General features: G+C 37.4%; 1 non-coding gene across 1 annotated transcript; it reads left to right on the top strand.

Annotated features, from left to right (window-relative positions):
* The first annotated feature begins 1,265 nt into the window (after positions 1-1,265).
* LOC131247482 (small nucleolar RNA R71) lies at positions 1,266-1,372 on the top strand. The gene has a single exon (XR_009171773.1). It is a non-coding gene; the product is annotated as a small nucleolar RNA R71 (small nucleolar RNA).
* Positions 1,373-13,685: the final 12,313 nt, after the last annotated feature.

Raw genomic sequence — 13,685 nt, 5'->3', positions numbered from 1 at the left:
GATTACGCTCACTCCTAAATCAAGAAGTGCGTGCTCAATGCAGTAATTCCCAATTACACAAGAGATGGTTGGGCTAATGGGATCTTTGAATTTCTATGGCACATCTTGCTTTAGGATGGCACTTACTTTTTCAGTTAGAAAGATTTTTTTTTGAATATTTTACCGTCTTTTGGTCATCATAAGTCTTTCAGAAATTTGGTATATGTAGGTATTTATTTAATGCATCAAGTAGAGGAATATTGACCTTCACTTGTTTCAACACCTCTAGAATGTCTTGAGAGTTGGAGAGAGGTTTTGGTGCAACCAACCGTTGGGGGAATGGTGCAATAGGCTTGCCCTGAAGTTCTGGTTCAAATTCTTGTGGGGCATGGCTAGGTCTATCATCATTGTCCTCTTCCGGGTCCTTAGGCTTTTCAGCCCTTACCAGAATAGTTTTGTCAATTATCTTCCTCCTCCTAAGAGTGGTGATAAACTTAGCTTGCTCCATTTAATTTGAAGAGCTTGGGTCACTTATTTCATATTGCGGTTAGGGATTGGGCAGAGATTGAGCAGGAAGCATCCCCTTTCCCCCAATCGCTAATTGTGACTCTATCCTTTGAACAAACGACACAAGCGTTCCAATTGCTGATCTGATTTCTTGGATTACTTATGCCGAATTCTGATTAAGTAGCTTTTGGTCTTGAATATGTTCTAGAACTAGATCTTCTTGAAGTTTCCCTTGATTTGGATTTTGATTGAAGAAGCCTTGAGGGGTAGCAGTTTGTCCATTCCTCTAACTGAAGTTTGGATGATTTCTCCAACTAGGATTGTATGTATTGGAGATAGGTCCATAGAAAGCCCTTTGGTAATTGTTCATGGCATTAGATTCCTCATTCAACACCCCTTAAAAGGCAGGTATTGTTGACTAATTTTCAGTCGTGTGAATGTTACAATCACAAATACCGCAAACAGTTTCCTTAACCTTATCCTTCTTTAGCTTCATGGCCTCGAATTTCCTTATGAGATTAGCCACTTTAACATTGATATCATCATCCTCTTTCAAAAGGTATACTCTGCCCTTTTCCTTTAATTGAGTGGGCTTAGAAGTGGTTCTTGATTTTGGGTAAGTGTCCCATGATTGAACGTTTTCAACAAGTCTATCAAAGTAGTCCCACACATCATCGACATTTTTATTCATGAATTCCCCATTGCACATTGTCTCAACCAGTTGGCACTTGGAAGATGTTAGTCCATCATAGAAAAAGTGTGTAATGTGCCACGTTTCAAAACTGTGTTGTGGGCATGAATTGACAAGATCCTTGAACCGCTCCCAACATTGGAAGAATGTTTCATCTTCCTTTTGGGCAAAGTTCATGATTGTCTTTCTAAGGGTGTTCGTTTTATGATGTAGAAAAATTTTCTTTATGAACTCCATTATCATGTCATTCCATGTGCCAATAGATCTAGGACGTAGTAAATGCAACCACGTCTTAGCTTTATCTTTCAAAGAAAAGGGAAAGAGTTTTAGTTTGACTATATCCTTAGACACGTTTAGAAAATATAAAGTGGCTATGATCTCATCAAACTCTTTCAAGTGCAAATATGGACTTTCAGATTCAAGTCCATGGAATTTTGGAAGGAGTTGGATCACCCCTGGCTTAATATCCATGTGTCCCATATTTTCTGAAAAAACCATGCATGAGGGTGTGCTCACCCCTGTCGGTTATAAATAATCTCGCAAAGTACAAGGCGGGGGTGCTTGATGTACCTCATTCTCATCCTGGACTTCCTCAACCCTAGGTTGAGGTTGTCTTCTCGGTTGATTGATTAGTTGATTTACAACCATAACCTCAATTAACTCTGAGGATCTCGAGTGGTGTCTAATCTTGTGATGTATAAATAACCTCTCAACCAATCCCCATTCACTCAAAAGACGTCGAGTGTTGTCACGGACCCACTTGGGCATGAAACACTCTCAACCCTCAATTTCAGATTCTAACCTAAACCTAAAAGAGAGATATGAAATAGAAATCTAGAAATAGAAAGAGAGAGAATTGGGAAGAAGTTACCAAATTGGAAGTTCCTAATTAAAATTCTGCAAAATAAAATAAAACAAGTCAGTTTCTAAAAATAGAAATTAGAAAATTAGAAAGTTCCTAAAAATAAAAATAGAAAGTAAACTAGTTTCTAAAAATGAAAAAGGAAAGTTTCTAAAAACTTATTAGGAAAGTTCTAAACCTAGAATTAGAAAGCTTCTAAAAATAAAAAACAAACCCTAATTTAAAAATAGAAAATAGAAAAACCCTAATCTTCACCTAATTCTAAAACTAGGTAATCTCAGAAAAACGCAACTGTTAATCCCCCGGTAACGGCACAAAAAACTTATTCACAACCCCAAGTATAGGGTCGCGATGTAGTAATAATCTCGGTAAAACCGAGGTCAAATCCACAAGGACTAATCTCGTGTGTTTTTTGAAAGCAACTAGAAGAAGAACTAGAAAAAGATGAAAACCTAAATCTGAAATATTTGAGAGTAATTGTGAGAGATTTAATGAAAAACTTAAGAAATTCAAAGGTGATAAACTAGGGTATCGAAGGATACACTTGTAGAGATCAGGGAGATATATGCTTGATTCAAGTCACATGATTGGAATCAGAGTCCCATCCTATCCAATTGGAAGATATCTTAGTAAAATCAAATCTGAACTTTCTTTTACCTAATTCTCAATGGATGAGAAGTGTGAGAACTGGAAGTGATTCTGTCACAAAACTTTGCCTAGGAGACAAGGCAAATAAGAGGATTTACCAATCTGAGAGAATTGTGAAAGTTAGGGATGATTCCATCATCCAACCATGTCTAAGGGATGATGGTGAACAACAAATTCCTAAATTCACAATCTCAATACATGAAAAGAACATACTCAAAGCTATCGCAGATCCATTGTAATTTGAATCACAACAAACCATTAAAAATTGAAAGTATTCCTTATAATCAAACTAGAATCAAAGAGAGTTCAATATAAATATGAATCAAAGCAATAGAAACATCCCATCATGCTACAAGCTTCACTTCTTAACCCTAGCTAAGAGGTTTAGTCAACCATAGACATGATTGAACTAGAATCTCTTAACAAAAGCATAAAAACTATTAAGGAAAAGGAAGAAAAACTCTTGGTGACGGCTCCTCCACTCCTTTGCTCCACTCGCCAAAGCTTAGATGATGCCCATGGATGCCCTAGGGACCCCTATTTATAGTTTTGCAACTTAAACTTTCACACCAAGTTGAAAAAATCTGGAAACCGCTTCAAATTTTCACACTTTTTGTGTTGTTCGCGTAACCTTAGACTAGTCAAGGAAATCCTTGGACTGGTCGAGGGCACCTTCAACTGGTTGAGGATTTTCTTCGACTAGTCGAGGATGAGCTAATTTTAGCAATTTTAGTTGCTGGAGTTCGAGTCGAGGCAACTCGACTGGTTGAGCAGAGTCAAGGACTGGTCAAGAGTACGTAGGACTAGTCGAGCCGGAGCAAGGACTGGACAAGGGTCATGTAAATTCACTTCCAAACTCCGATTTTCTTCATTCTTAACTTGATTTTCTTGGATCTTCAATATGTGCATTTTTCATTCTTGGTCTTGGTGATTCTTGAGCATTAAATCTATGCTTTTAACATCCTTTTTAATCCAAGTTCTTGAAGTCTCTTTGCACCACAAACATGATTAAAATAGAACATTAAGCATTATCATATTCATAAAACCAAAGAATAACTAGGGTCTAATATACAATATTTGACCCTCAACATCCGGCATAGGATCACTTCAACCCATTTAGTGACATAGTCTACGACTAGCAAAATATACAAATTTTCAAAAGATTGGGGGAATGGTCCCATGAAATCGATGCCCCAACATTAGATGCTTTAATTATTAGAATGGGGTTCAAGGGCATCATGTTTTGATGGGACATTACTCCCTTCTAAGCATTCACTAATTTTCCTTAATGTTGTGTGTTCGTACGAATGTATACGACTAATTTTAAAAACTAGGGTTATTACAATCTACCCCCCTTAAAGAAAATAAATAAAGTTCTACTTCAATATTTAATGATACACGTACATTTATTAATATTACGAGTAGTTCACTTATCTTAAAGATGTACCTTATGTCTACGTATGAAATCCCAATAAGCTTTATTTAAATTTCTCATGACCCTTAAGTTTCTTGTCTAATAGAATCAACTAAGGCGTCTAAGCCCTACTAAGGTTAGAAATCATTCTAAGTCTAATGAATCGTTTTAATGCTTACCAGTGTTAGAATTTTCTATAACATTTCATACATTTCTCTTGATTTTCTTTTTTTCTTTAATGATAGGTCTCCACTATCTAAAGTATGACACAATATTCTAGTTTTCAGTGTTCGAGTTGTCACGGATAGGTGGTCGTAGTGGGTTTGAGCCCGATACCTCGATCATTCGCCTACGTATAGCAAAAGATTTGGGTATCAATTCCTAATCCTGTTAAATCTCGGTCCTTTACTTGATCAAGGCATTGGGATCATTGAGATTTGTTAGGACTTGGGATTTGAGTCAAACTGCGAACACATTGCATAAACATGGTTCCATCAGTCCATAATCCCAATCATTCTAGACCTTTAGGAAATATCATGTAACCTAATAAGTCTATGTGGCACATTATACTGTTACTGCGTACCTCAATCATCTAAGCACTACTTGGAGTTTCCAAGGTCAGGACCTCTACGTGAAGTCTGAGCTTTGAAAATTTGCTAAATCTATACGGGATTTCAGACCTAATCCCAATATGCTTAGTATAGGGTTGAAAATTCACCCAAAATTCTTTAGCTTCATTTTGAGTTAATCTTAGGTGCTGAAATATATGAGAGTTGCCGTCCCTAATTAGGGGGTGTATTAAGAAATTTTAAATTATGATTCCTAGTGTGATTCTTTGGATTCAGAGAGCATTCACGTTCAATTTAATGTATGTTCTAGTGGGCAAGGGATTTCCTATGATGCCTACGTACATTTCATTCATCGAATCTTATGATCATGCTATTTCTAATTAAGAAATCATGGAAAAGTTGAAGTTCTGGACTTTCTTAAGCTTGTTCATTAGGAGCCAAGTTCAAGGAATTCTTGTTTGGTCTTTCATACCTCATAGTGAGAACTTATCATCATAGGTGCCCAAGTTTAGTTTCTAAGTTCAACAGTAGTTATGGTAGTTTACATGATGAGCAAAATTTTATTTTTAAGTTTCAAACAATGGTCCTATAGTTTATAGGGGAACCAGATTTTTTGTCTCTAAGTTTAAATGACTGAACTTAAAATCTCCAAGGGGGCTTAAGTTCATTTCTAAGTCCTACGACTATTCAAATAGTTCTACAGAGAGCTTAAAGTCTCAAAATTTCTATGTTCTTAATTTCTCCTATCTACAAGGGGATTTCACCTAAGTTCCAATAGTTGTTTTAAAATTTTATAAGGGGACCTAAGATCTTGGGTCTTTATATTCTCAATGTCTCCTACTCATAAGGGATTCCATATCAATTCAAATGACTATCTTAACAATTTATGGGGAAACCTAAGTTTGGGTTTCTACATTCACAATCATTCTTCTAAACCTACGAGAAATTCTCCTAGGGTCAAATTTATAAATTCAAACACCCTAACTTGAGACATTTAAGGCTTGTATAAGCTCATTTCCCACGGCCTAGTTTGTCCAAACTATGCGTTGATACCAACTGTAATGCTCTGTGTTTTCAGGACCCGAGTATATGACCTGTTTCCCAAAAACACGAGTGTTAACCTACAAAGAGCCAAATTCCACACACACATACACACACATGTGTGTGTGTGTTTCTTTATCATTCAGATTTAGCAGTTAGCGTAGTATGGACAAATCAAGTGTAAAGAAAACTTGTATTATCATTTAAATATACAAGAAGCTGCCCATAATGACTTATACAGCTAATGTCTCTGAAATTAACAATCACAAGATTTTCATGATTTAATACATGAGAAATAAAAAGAAATATATAAATCTGAGCTGCAAGATCCCGCAGCTCCTCCCGACAATGCAGCCATGCATCTCTTGCCATTTTACCCGGTACCTCACCAGTCTGAACATGAAAATCACTTAAGCCACTTATGCTACCTATACGGTTATATATTTGATGGATGAGTGGCAAACTCAGTGTGAATCCCTCCCAAGATTACACACCGCCGCCTCAGACAAGTATAACATGAAAGCAACAAGGAAATCAAATCATAACAAAATGCATTCTTATTATATGCGTGGATGCGTGAATGCAATCATTGCCCCGGGGATGCTCATCCATGCGAACATTGGGCTCGTCACCCATGCAATCATCAACCTGGGAATGCTCATCTAGTCGGGACAGAGGCTGGCCGTTAGTGAAGCACATTACGTGCGTACATCACGTACCACATAACGACTGCCTATCGTACGTCACGTACGTTAGTGATAGACGCTGGTCTGTGCCACGTATGTATAATTAGGCAAACCACTATTAGTCCAGTTACAATCAGTCGGTTTAGTAAACTCAAGGTCACTACGGGGGCTCATCACCAGCGTAGGCCGACGTCTCAGGCATAGTGTCCCGTGACCACCATCCCCGGCCCATGAGTCTAGCGCCTTAGGGTGTCTATAGAACCCATCAACATGTGGTCAATCAATTCTCAATATATGGGAAACTACCATCATATGTTGAGTGGAAATGACTATCAAAGATACTGAAATACAACGATTAAAAAGGAGTCAGTAGGCCTGCCTTAAACACGAATAAGCAGTGGTAATAAAATGTTAAACGGTTCATCCCAAAATCAAATAGGTGGATTCACCCCATAGATGGTAAGTCTTATGAATAAAATTGCCACTAACATAACCTCCATGTTGAGGGTCTATTCATAACACAATCAGTTTCATTGCACCCTGAGTATGGACTCTCTTTCTTAAATAGAGGTTCACCTCACAACTAGAGAGATTTTGATTCTCGTGTGTCTTGCAAACAGTATAATAGCATATCCAACTAGCATAGAGGTCAAGTATCGAACTAGGATACCATTCTAATAAAGTGCAACTCAAGTACAAATGTAAGAATGAATCAAGAATTATTATATGAATCAAGGTCTAGCATATACATATGATATTCATGATCAATTCTCAAACATATGTCCAAGTAAGCTATTCATATAATTAATCAAGTTCTAAGGCATCATTTATAATCAATTTCAAAGCTATCCTTGATCTAATTTAGAGATGAAAGCTTAAGGGGTAGAAATCATCACCTTATACTTTGAATCGCTTTCTAGTATTGCTAAGTGCTTGCGCCTTTAGAACTGAGTCCTACCACAAACCATGAAATTGTACAATTAGATCTAAGTTCTATGTACTACCTAAGTTTAAGATCATAGCTTAGGGCTTGGATTATTTATCTTTAGGGTTTTGATGTAGAGTTAAGATTTTCATCCTAGGGTTTAGTTAGATGCTTAAATTCTATAATTTGAATCCAACGTTATTATTATTATTGTTGTTGTTGTACAATGGGTCCTATTATATTCATAATAGGTGTATTAATTAATCAATATTTTTATTATTATTATTATTGTTGTTGTACAATAGGTCCTATTATATTCATAATAGGTGTATTAATTAATCAATATTAATAATGATGGTTCATAAGTTCATATTTAAATGTACCGACATTATCTAGTATTCTTATAATGACTAATAACCTCTTAGATAATACAAGTAATAATAATAAAATCTTTGCTAATGATAATATAATCAGGACTAATACTAATAATTATACTAACAAATATTATACTATTGCTATAAGGAAAATGATAATATTTTCTAATGATAATAGTCGTAACTATCCATAAGAAATTTAGTCATGATAATAGATTGTAACGCTCTGAAAATCGGGGGTCAAGCAGAAGCTCAACTCCCGAGTTCCAACGCATCACTTATGTAACATAGATAATGATGTTTAAATGTTGTCCATATTAGTGCATTAACATGAGTGGGATTATACTAAAACAGCATATTATACTCCAGAGATAATTAAGTTAAGTAAGCGGAAGACTGAGATAGGTATATAATGTATAGAAGTGTTTCTCAATCCCCAGAGTAAGAGTATGTTACCAATCTAAATAAATACATGTGTTGATCTAAAATTTACAAAAGACAAAAATGTAAATGTCCAACTAATCATTATAGTCCCTGTAATCCTATTGGTCAGTACGTGGTTTGCATAGACCCGCCTGATAGCTGAATATAGGAGAATTCTTCCTCCTCATCTATGAAATCCCAATCAGCAGCGTAGACATCATCGTCACCTGCATCTACAACAGAGTCTAGTTGGTGTTTTAAAACACCGTCTTCGAGTGGGAGTGAGTGATCAACTCAGTGGTACTATAAGGCAAAGGTTAACATGTCATCAATTCAGTCAAGCAGTAATGATAAAGTAATATAACAAACATTTCCTAACTACTTTGGTTAATGCATGGATGATATGTGTTAATGATGCATGAACTCCCTCAGCGACGCTATGTCACGGTCGCACATGTTAATCCCACTGTGTCTTCATCGCCAAAGTACATGCAGTGCGGTGCATGTACGTGTTAGTCGAGTTCTTGATTAGGCCTATTCATACAGTGTATTCGAGAAGTTAAGGTACCTCCCTTTATATCACTTATCCAAACGATGATCCATCCAGGGTCATCTGTCCTAGTTAATCACATACGATAGGCAAGTTATAAGGCAACATCACCCCTAATTTAAAAGCAGTGGATAGACAAGTTCACGAGTTTACACTCAAGATCACTACGGGAGGCTCGTCACCATCTGCGTAGGCCTATTTTATACTCAAGGTCACTACGAGAGGCTTGTCACCTGATCATAGGCTGAAAGCTCGAATACAGTGTCTCATACCACCGTATTTAGCTCACGAGTTTGGGTTGCTCACTGGTCACTATGGAGAGCCTCATCACCCCAGCGTAAGCTGACAGCTCAACCACAGTGTCCCATACACCAGCATGCTCGGTTCATGAGTCTTAGCAGATTGTGGTACCAAGGTTAAATGAGCTTTACATTGGTAAGTGGTACCTTAGATTCAAGCAGTAATGTGCATACATGGTAAACACACATTAGGCCAATCCGGTTACTTAACAAGTTCGATTGGTATGAGCATACGCTAAATTAATCGACATGGAGTACATACGCACTCCTTGTGGCATAACCACTGTGATAATCATCGTATGACTCGAATTCATCGAACATATCCATTGTGGCGAAACTAGTTCGGCCACTTGATTGGAAACTGTTACCGATTTTGTGGACTACATATTAGTTGCAATCATACTCAAATACAATAGGCATTCATATGTGATAGTAAAAATAGCATTTAACAACTAATTCAAATACAATTCTCATTCAGGCATTTTAACAACCATATTGCACATGTTATCATACATAGGCGTTTCATCCATAAATCACATAGTAGCTAGATAGGTTACATGAAGGAAACTATAAATATAGATAAGGTAATTGAGAATCATATCTCAACACCCTCATTAAATACATTTCAACAAGAAATTTCTCATTTAGACATTTTATCAAACACTTATACTACACATTTCAACATACATGTAATAAATTAGTTATAACATATATTATGGAAAATCCTTTCACAAAGGAGTTGTCATACGTACAACAAACATGGATTTAAATTTAATAGTCATGGCAAGCATAAATCATAATTTCCTATTCATTCAAACATTTCAACAAACACATGGAATGCATTTAGTATAAAACTTCATTTACACATAAATGATATATCGAAAAGGTCGTAACTAAGATCATATGGCAGTAACCAAGTCAAAAATAAATCATTGCTAACATTGAAAGCCTTGAAAACCATAACCTAAACGTTTATAGTCCACACTTTTTGTTGGTACGCTTGCTACGAACTTGGTTCATGCACCACGTCTTTGTCTACGGCACAACAGTGACCTAAACATTGAAATAGGTTAGCTATTTCACCAGTTTCTCTATTTAGATTCCTAAAATAGATTAGTATTAGGATTTCTTACCCTCAAAGTTGAAATGAGTTGAGTAGCTAGACATAAAGACGATTTGATGAGTGGAGTAGCAGAACAGGAGTACTACAGGAAACCCCAAAAGTTTCCCTTCGATCTCCACTCTTTCTCCTCTTTTCTCTCTTCTCTCTCCTAGGGTTAGATAAAATTCGTATGGAATGAGAGAGGGGAGGGTTAAGGGCATTATATAGGCCCAGAAGTGATGTAAATGGCCTTAGGGCCATAGTATACTTAGGTTATAGCCAAAGGATGTCTACTTCGGGCAACCAGGACTCATCTGGATCTAAGCCAGGTTAAGGTTTTGGTCCGATCAAATTTGTAGATCGACCGTGGAGGACCTGTTTCAGTTCAATGGTCATCGTCACTTGATCAGGGCCACAAGTATGCTGACATGTGTAGGAAAATTTTCCTGAACTAAGGGTATAATTTGGTTAGAATCTGACAATCTGAAACCTTAAATTTGGCCTGTAAGCGAACGGCCCAATTCACTTAAGTTTGAGTTCCCTTTCTAAAGATATTCACGTTTCTCACACATTTTTCTCAGGGCTCTAGTTGTGCATTTCTAGGTACTATTTGGACACGATTCCCGCGAAGGTTGTCAAGCCTAGTATGGTGGTCATAACCTTATAGTTTCATGGTAATCGGACTTTCGATGCATGGTTCAGGTCCGATATGGAGTTTCAATGTGCTCCCAAGAGCAACTGGGTTTTGAGATTGCTCCTATGTTCTTGGGTAATGTTGAGTTAGCAATTCTAGTGGTTTTGGGTCTTGCAATTTATATAGATAGTGGTTCAAGCTAATTCCACTGATTATTTAGTTTAATACTTAATTAATATTCATCTAATTTCTAAAGGATTCGGTCCTTATCGATTTCTGCCAAAGGTGGTACTCGGGTCTTTGTATGGATTTTTCTGAGACGTTACATAGATACTATGGTCTACCCTAAATTTATGAAATTCTACAATTAGATCCAAACTTGACACACTATTTAGGTTTAGGGTGTTTAAGTCTAGTATTTTATCCTAGAGTTTAGGTTTAGGTTAGATTTTTAAAGTTGAACCCTAGTGGTGTGTAATTAATTATAATGTTAATTTAATAGTTATAAAATATTTATTAACACCAATGTTATAATTAATGCTAGCTATCACAGCAATGATAATCGTCATGATGTTTTCAAATTGTACAATCTACTATCAATGATAATATTTAAGCATGATAAATAAAATGCTAATATTTAATAACCGTAAAATTTCTTATTTATTTATAATAGCTAATATAAGCATGGATAATTTTCTAATAGTTAATCATGCTATATGATTGCAACTATTATAGTAATACTAATAATAGTAAATAAATACTAAGATCTACTATTATGATAATATTTAGGAATGACAAAACAATACACTAGTACTTAATAACGATATTATTTTATTTTCTTGTCTATGATAACTATAGATCATTTACTAATGGCTTCGCATATCTAATATTAACAATCTTACTAATGGTAGAAATGGTAACAATGTTAATTGTAATTGAAGGAATTTCGATATGGAGAAAAGGGGTGGGTTCACAATACTTTCACGAGCGTGTTGGTCGCAGTACATAAGTAGCATCTTCATTAACTGTATTTTCTCCCATTTGATAATATGGGAAGGATCAGGAATGTATTTCTTTAGCATCGATACATGAAATATGTTATGCACGCCTGCGAGTGGTGTGGGCAAAACCAGACGGTATGCCACCATGCCCACTCGGTCTAGTATCTGGAATGGGCTAATGAATCTCGATGTAAGCTTCCCTTTCTTACCAAAGCGAAGGACTCCCTTCATTGGGAAAACTTTCAGAAACACGTGGTCCCCAACCTCAAACTCTAGTTGTTGCCATTGTGTATCAGCGCAACTCTTCTGTCTGCTCTGTGCTGCAAGAAGTCGATGCTTGATAATGTCAATCTTCTCAGAGGTCGCTTGTACTAAATCTGGGCCAATCAGGCTTCTCTCGCCAACTTCTGCCCAACAATGTGGTGCTTGACACGGACACCCATATAGTGCCTCGTAAGGAGTCATGCCAATGCTCGCTTGAAAGCTATTGTTATAAGCGAAATCTGCATAAGGAAGACAATCATCCCAACTGTCTTTGAAATCGAGCACACATGCCCGTAACATGTTCTATAACACCTGATTTACCCGTTCCATCTGTCCGTCAATCTGTGGGTGGAACGCGGTACTGAACTTCAATTTCACGCCAATTGCTTCTTAGATACGAGTCCAGAAGATAGCTGTGAATCGCGTGTCTCGATCCGACACGATCTCCATAGGCGCTCCATGCAGATGTACTATCTCCTTGATGTACAGCTAGGCCAAATCATCTGCTGAGTGACGATTTCGTCAATTGGTCCACAATATGGAGTCGTGTCCCTTTCTCATCTTCAGCAACTCAGTAATGAAATTCATAGATATAAATCCCACTTCCATTCAACTATGGGCATGGGCTGAAGCAATCTAGGAGGTCGGCGATGCTCGGCCTTGACCTGTTGGCACGTAAGACAACGGGACACAAAGTCTGCTATGTGGGCCTTCATGTTGTCCCACCAGTACGAATGCTTCATATCTCGATACATCTTTGTACTACCAGGATGCATCGCCATCTTCAAATTGTGAGTAGCTTCGAGAACTTTCCTTTGGGATGCATAGGCGGCCATGATAATGTAAACCCCCATCTAAACTAACTCTTCATTCCGAGTCTTCATCGTCACTAGCTTATTTTCTCAACTCCAAAAACCATTCATCTTCCCTCTAAGCCACAATGATTTAGTCATCGATAAGTGGCTGGACACGAATCTGTGCGACGCTCACGAACGGCTCCTCTATTGTAAGATTTTATTCGAAGTCTCACATAAACTTGACCATATTCCATTCTTGTATCATCAGTGGAGCTGCAAAATGTTATCGTCTTCTTGCGGCTCAACGCATCTGCCACAAGGTTGGCCTTGCCGGGATGGTAGGATACCTCAAACTTGAAGTCCTTCAAGGTTTCCATCCATCGTCGTTGCCTCATATTCAAGTCTCTCTGTGTGAATATGTACCTGAAGCTCTTGTGGTCACAAAAGAGCTCAAACTCCTCCCTGTAGAGGTAATGTCTTTAGAGCTTCAATGCAAAGATGATGGCCGCCAACTCTAGGTCGTGCGTAGGGTAGTTCTCCTCATGTTTCCTCAACCGTCGCAATGCATAGGTAATCACTCTGTTCTTCTGCATAAGAACATAACCCAAACTAACACAAGAGGTGTCGGTGTATATGGTATATTTGACCCCTTACTCTGGAAATACTAGCACAGGGGCGGATGTCAGCTTGTCCTTCAATTCCTAAAAGGCTGCTTCTGCCTTTTCATTACAGGAAAACTTAAGATCTTTCTGAGTGAGCTAAGATAACGGTCTGGCTATCTTGGAAAAATCCCTAATAAATCGACGATAGTAACCTGCCAGGCCGAGGAAACTCCTCACTTCAATAACCAAACTGGGTTGCTCCCAGTCCTGAACTACGGTCACCTTATTAAGGTCCACAACTATTCCTTCCTTAGATA

The sequence above is a fragment of the Magnolia sinica genome, chromosome 5 (genome assembly GCF_029962835.1).
Source record: "Magnolia sinica isolate HGM2019 chromosome 5, MsV1, whole genome shotgun sequence".
Lineage (NCBI taxonomy): Eukaryota > Viridiplantae > Streptophyta > Magnoliopsida > Magnoliales > Magnoliaceae > Magnolia > Magnolia sinica.
Note: the sequence above shows the minus strand (reverse complement) of the source record. Positions and strands in the feature narration are given on the sequence as shown.